Genomic DNA, 7,080 nt, shown 5'->3' with positions numbered 1-7,080 from the left:
GAAAAAAAAAAAAACCAGCAGTAGCAAAGCAGTATCAGACTCAAACATGGAATTATGTAAAAACAGGAGTGGCAAAACAGTATCAAACTCAAATATAAAATAGTAGAACAGGGGTGCCCAATCCTGCTCCTGCCGATCGACTGTCCTGCACAGTTCATCTCCAACCCTAATCAAACACACCTGAAGCAACCAATTAAGGTCTTCAGGATCACTTGAAAATTAAAGGCAGGTGTGTTTGATTAGGGTTGGAGATGAACTGTGCAGGACAGTCGATCGGCAGGAGCAAGATTGGGCACCCCTGTAGTAGAACCAACCATTAGAGAAGAGATCAATATACTAAAGAGAACAGGTTGGTTTTTAACAGAGACTTGAAAACAGACAAGAGTAGGGGCCGTTCTAATCTCTAGAGGCAGGGTTGTTCCAGAGTCGTGGCCCTTCCACCGCAAATGCACACTCCCCTCTACGTTTGAATCTAACGCGAGGGACTACCAGCAGAGCCTGGTCGTTGGATCTTAGGCCTCTGGAAGGATAAGTTCAGAGAGATAGGCAGGAGCTAAGTTATGAAGAGATTTAAAAACAAAGAGTAGAATTTTGAAACCTATTCTTTGTCGAACTGGCTGCCAGTGGAGCGATTTGAGAATCGGAGAGATATGGTCACATTTGCGACACTTATGTAGAAGTCTAGCCACAGCATTTTGGACCAACTGAAGACGAGCAATTTGAAAACTTGATATACCGCAATATAAGGAATTGCGGTAATCTAGCCGACACATAATAAATGCAAGAACAGCCATTTCCAGAGTTTTCGGGGTGAGAAAGCCTTTGATTTTAGCCAATAGACAAAGTTGGTAGAAAGTGGAACTGATTACGGATGAGATCAAATTTTGTCAAATTTTAAAGGCTGATCAACAAGAACACCTAAGTTCCGCACCCCTGGGGATTTAAAAGCCGATAGACTCTCCAACTCTGGACCTACAGTATACACTGAGAGTTTTCATTTGAGCCTTCACATAGAGCATCTGAGGCAACAGACAGTGTGTTAACAGAAGGATTAACAACAGACTGAATGACAGAAAACAGAACCTTTGGGTTAGAGTGATTGGATTCAATTAAGTTAGAGAAATAAACAGCTTTCGCAGACTTGGCATGATTCTGATATGATGTTAGAGATTCTTTGAACATTTGGAATGAGACAAGTAGCCTGTCTCTTTTCCATTTGCGTTCTGCCATTCTACAAATTTGTCTTTGGTGACGAGTGTCAGAGTTTTGCCACAGTTTCGATTTTGGGATTTTGGGAGCAGTCACATTTGCTACCTTAAGCCAGGCAGAATTTAAAAGGCTAAGATGTTGATCCGCATCCAGGTCAGATAATGGTTGATCCAAGTGCAAGTGTGAGCATAGTTCAGCAAAGCACAGATCAAAATTAGTACTAAACTGTGGAGAGTAGAACCGCGACAATGTAACGGTGCAATAGTGAGCTGAGAGAGCTCCAGAAGAGACAGTGAGAATAAAATAGGCTTATGATCGGAGAGCAGAAAATCTGAGAACACAATATCAGTGACATCGAGCCCGTAAGATAGTACAAGATCCAACGTGTGGCCCTCGAGTTTTTGATCCACTGTGATAGATTAAAAGCATCTATTAAATTAAGAAACTCCTGCGACAAGGAATTTGAGAGACAGCAAACATAAATATTAAAATCGCCCACCAGTAGGAAGCGATCATAGTTTGTGGCAATATTGTTGATAAGCTCAGTAAATTGCTGTATAAAATCCCTGTGGAGGGCTCAGGGCGGTATATCACCCCTAGACAGACAGGACCATTCCAGTCTAGGTGGAGAAGCTGATCTTAAAAGCTGGGGAAGGCCGTTACAGGGACACACCGGCAGCGTGAGGAGAGAGAGTTATTTAAAATTGTTATAATCCCACCCCCGCGTCCATTCGGACGAGGAGAGTTAAAAAAAAAAAAAAAAAGTACAGTTAGCTGGAACCAGTTCTGAGAAGGGAGAACATCACCAACCTTTATCCAGGATTCTGTAATGAAAATAAAATCCAAATTATGTGAAGAGTATATTAGTCATTTAATAAAAAGGTCTTATTAACCACAGAGCGGGCGTTTATTAATGCCATCTTAGGTGGAGGAATAGTATCGTGAGATGAAGACGCTTTTCTCAATGAGCGCAGATTTCCGTGATTAACTCCTTGCCGCCGGGAGCAGAGGCCAACACTTTGGAGATCAGCCCAAGCGACAGGACTCAGGTGCAGGGGGAAAAAACAGGACGGAGCCACCGTTAAACCGCATCCAGTGGGCGAAACGAAATGCCATCTCGTAAATAAGCCTTCAGTTTCGCGATGTATCCTCCTTCCCTTTCTCCGCAAGGTGTTGAGCAGCCACCGGCGGATATCGAGCAGGATGACCATTCGGAGTGGCTCGTGCGATTTGTAGAAGGGGCAGTCCACGACCCAAGGTGTGAGAGTTCGTAAATGAGTCCACAACAGAGAACCGGATGTCTAGGAGAGCTTGACGGGCGTAGACTAGAAGCAAACAGCAAACAAGAGAAGAAACCACGAGAGCAACAGACGGCAAGCCAAACACACAGGCGCCATCTTGAGAAAAAAAAAGTCAAACTCTCTCCTCCTAACCAACCATATGGTTAGTTTTACGATCTCTATGAACTTTTTGAAGCATCAAAGTGGTAGTTGCATAGCTGTCAATGGAGGGACAAAAAACTCTCAGATTTCATTCAAAATGTCTTAATTTGTGTTCCAAAGATGAACAAAAGTCTTATGGGTTTGGGACAACATGGGGTGAGTAGCCTAATTTGTAATTTACACAGAGTAATGAGTGAGTAAAACATTTTTCATTTTTGGGTGAACTAACCTTTTAATAAGTTTTCTTATTATTATCAATGTAGACAACAGTTTTTGCTTTTGTAACATTATAAATGTTTATTTTGCAAATAAATGCAGCCTGGTTGAAAATAAGAACATAAAAAAATATATATGTGTGTACATGTACACTGCAAGTTTGTGATGTTTTTACGCAAATTGTGAGAGTCTATTATTTGTCAGGTATCTAGGTGAGTTTGTCACTTTGTGAAAGGAGATGTCAAAACCAGCATTCAGCATGGACGATTGGGCGCTAATTATAGGAGGCCTCAGTATTATGGCAGGTCCATTTCAATGGATAATCTGGGACTCAAATTCACACAATGTTCAGCACACTGCAAATACGCAGCTTAATTGTTGCTGTCACAATGTGTGATGAATCATTATTATACATGAGTCTTTTGATATGACCCTGAACGTTTTGCAGAATTGTGCTTTCTTGGATGAATTTATGTTTGTCATTTTTAATGTGTTTTCTTTAATGTCACAACATAGGCTACTTCTTATGCCCTTTTCTTTAAGAAAGGAAAAGAGTATGAGAAGGTTATCAGTAATAGCTGTCAACTTCCATGAACTCCCATCTTTGTGTGCGCCAACATCCCAGTAGCCCATTGCGATTAAATCATGAAAGAGAAAGAATAATAGCATCTGCCACAATCACTAGAAATGCTGTATACAGTTATGACTGAGGAAATACAGTTTTAATAAACTCTACATTCAGCCAATCAAATTTCCTTTAATAAAAAAGGCAATTGAGATGGAAAATATTTATAGCTTGTTCCATGAAGGCATAAAATGAAAATATACAAAGAGATTGGAGCGCTGAGGTGCTGCCGCCCTGACAGCCGCGGAATGATGGGAGATTGAACCTGATGTAGGTCTATACTATTCAATTCTAGTATGATATGAAATTTAGTATGATAGGGCTTGTAATAAACTAAAAAGAAAATAAAACTGGCCAAATATTGCCTGAAATGCAAGTTAATACAGTTCTGTCATGAATGGCACAAGGCTAATAGGCCTAAACTCAATCTGCTTACAATCACATCATTCTCTATAGGGCACTGCTGATTGGTTCCTGCTGTATCAGTAGCCAATGAGCTTGCTGCTCAACCTTCAAATACTGGTCAGCATTTTCTGTTGCAGTTTGCTTTTTGAAACCCTCCACCTTCCCCAGCTCCACCTGTATAGATCTGCTACGGGTAATTCATGTATGATATATTGTACAACAGCAGCATGTTTTATTTGCTCACAGCAGCGTGTCATGTATGTATTGGCAGTAGTAAGTCCCGTACTTGCTCTGCAGAAGCAGCAATAAACAACAGCAGCAGCGTAAAAGATCTAATCCGCCAAGACCAAACATATCAACAGAGAGTTGTCATGACAGAACTTAACGCAAGTTATTTGATAGTACATATAACACTGCACAGTTTAAATACACATAGCTTTTCCACAAAAAAATAAATAGGTGAACATGAAATATTGATCAGAGTTTAAATTGTTTTATAATTTTAAATTCAATCAGAATTGAGTATTCCAAAGACCCATATACTAAACAAATATTGTGAGATTTTATCGGAGACTAAAAAAAGACCAGTTGTGAAGTAACCATACCAGGTGAAGATAATCTCATCTGCTCTTCATCTTCTGCACTCCAGTTTTGTTTGTAATGGATGACTGTAGTCCTAACATCTGTCTAAAAATGCTGCATATTGTCAGAAACCATCGTTACAGGGCTTGTTGTGGCTACTTTTAGGAGATAGGAAAGGTTATACATTTCCCCCAGATGGCTTATGCACAAATCAAGCAGTTGAATTATCTGCTCTTCTTGTCATAACATAGGATTTATGTGCCATAATCAATCAGTAGCCGCTATCAGAGGACCCCGGTTTCTCTTCTTTCGTGGCTAAAATGGACTATCATGTGATCGATGACTTCACTAAGAGGAGAAACCTTCAACAACAAAGCAGACGATACCACATCTTTTCTCCTGGGGTTTCAGCAAGCCATGTGTCCAGCAAACAGATATACAGTAGAAATGATTCATTCTTTTTACTTTTGCACTAAACCTAATAAAAGCTAAACAAAAATAACTTGAATAGATGCCTAATTATGTTCATTGTAAATTGGTATTCAATTCACCAGTGCAGACATATCCCAAGTAATGAATTTCTGTAGGAATGTAATCTCTTAATTGAAGTGCACATAGTATCAATAAATCAATTTAACATTGACAAGAGTGTGTGTGTGTCAGTGAGTTCATAGCATTTCACTGGTGTCCATCTTCTACATTGCCCTCAATATGAGGCCATTAATCAGAGAGAACAGGTCTGTCAGGTAGTCGTGTCATGTCTATGTCATTCAGTCCTCTGATCCAAGGTCACAGTCGAAGCAGCCAAGAAGAATGAGGGCAGGAAAGAAATTGCAGTGTTTGAGGTCTGATTCACATGCAAGTCAAGAGTATAACAATTGTGGGTTTAAATTGGCTTCTCTAGTCTATCACTGACAAAATGGTAACACTTTTACTGTTATGTAAAAGGAATAATTTAGCTAAAAACGAATGAGATTTGAAAGGAGAAGGCAGGATTTCAGTAAATTTCATAAGTTGGTTGCAACGCAGGCTCTTTGGAAAAACATGCCTTGTATTGTGGCAGTTCGTAAAGTGGTGCTAAAAGGTTAATGCTCTATCAGTGTGTGAAAATAATATGCCACCTAGACTCTACCCTAGCCAAGCAATATTGTTAACAAAAGCATGAGATAAAAAATACATTTGCTGAAACATCCAAGCCATTTTAGCTCGCATCTACAAGGCTTTGAGATCATTTATCGAGACTCACAGTACAACCAAGAACTCCACGTCGCAAGTGCAATGCTGTACCAGGTGAGCGACTGAGCAAGTTTACATCAGAAAAGCCATACATATGGAGCTGGTTATGATACAAACATCAAAATGCAATCATTTACAAATCATGCCGTGTTTTGAGGTCATAATATTGTGCACAGAGCTACATGAAAATAAGTAATTGATAATCTGCCCCTGTAATCATAATTTATGTGAACAGGAATCAAAGTTGTTGGTGTTTTACAGGCACTAGTGTTCATTTCATCTGAAAACTGCAGTGAAATATGTAAAAGTTAGGTACGTTTTTGGAGTTTAGCAAAAAATGTACAGTAGGTAGGGCCACGTTTTTCCAATGAGCTTCGGTTGGTTTATTCACAACACAGCACACCCTTAGGGTGTAAGGGTGCTAGGTGAATTTCTTTTTTTTGGGGGGGTGAACTACCCCTTTAATATACAACTGTAATGTTTCATCATTATACACTCATCATTTGTTGATTGCCCACAGTGCTGCATCCATGGATCATTTTATGACAGATTTTCCACAGTTTTGGCACTACATTCATAACTTAACACGTCGATAATCACTCGCATAAGCAGCTCATGGCACCCAGTGACATCACTGCCAATCATCCGCCTTTCACTAAAATGAGACAGTACGAATGCCACATGCCTGGGGATCTCACGCTGTCAAACAAATGTCTCAATTACAGAATGAAGCGCACTCATGCGCAGAGCTGTTCTCATGCCACTTCATTATTGAACTAAGCCAATTAAACTCAGAAAGGAAGGAGCAAACAATTACAGTTTACCCAGCACAATCGTAAACCAGTCGTGCATTCTCTTATTACTGTCAGGGCTCCCAAAACCCCCCTGTGTCAGCCTAATACAGCTTAAAGTCAAGACTGAGGCAATTTTATCATTAATGGCACCAGTTTGAATTGTGTGTGTGTGTGTGTGTGTGTGTGTGTGTGTGTTGGGGGGAGGGGGGGTTCTACTGTACACTAGGTTTCTACTGTAGCTGTTACAGTACGTTATTTTCAAACGCAATAGAGCATTAACCTTTTAGTGCCAGTAATTGGACATTTCATTTCCGAACTGTCGCGACACATATAGCGTAATAAAACATGTCAAAAGCGACAAAATATAATTTTGTATTTTTCCAATGAGCGTACACCTGTATGTTGCTTCTAACATGCATTTTAACCATGGAATTTAAAATTGGAATTGGAATTTTTGGGATTTAAAGAAAGTGTTTGTCTCCATTATATTGACATTCTGTCCCCATCTAATAAACTGAGCATGAATCATTTTGTCTCTGTCAGAGTCTCTGATTGTACCAAGAACTTGATT

Source organism: Squalius cephalus (genome assembly GCF_949319135.1).
Source record: "Squalius cephalus genome assembly, chromosome: 24".
NCBI lineage: Eukaryota > Metazoa > Chordata > Actinopteri > Cypriniformes > Leuciscidae > Squalius > Squalius cephalus.
The sequence above is the reverse complement of the archived record's forward strand: the minus strand, read 5'-3'. Positions refer to the sequence as shown.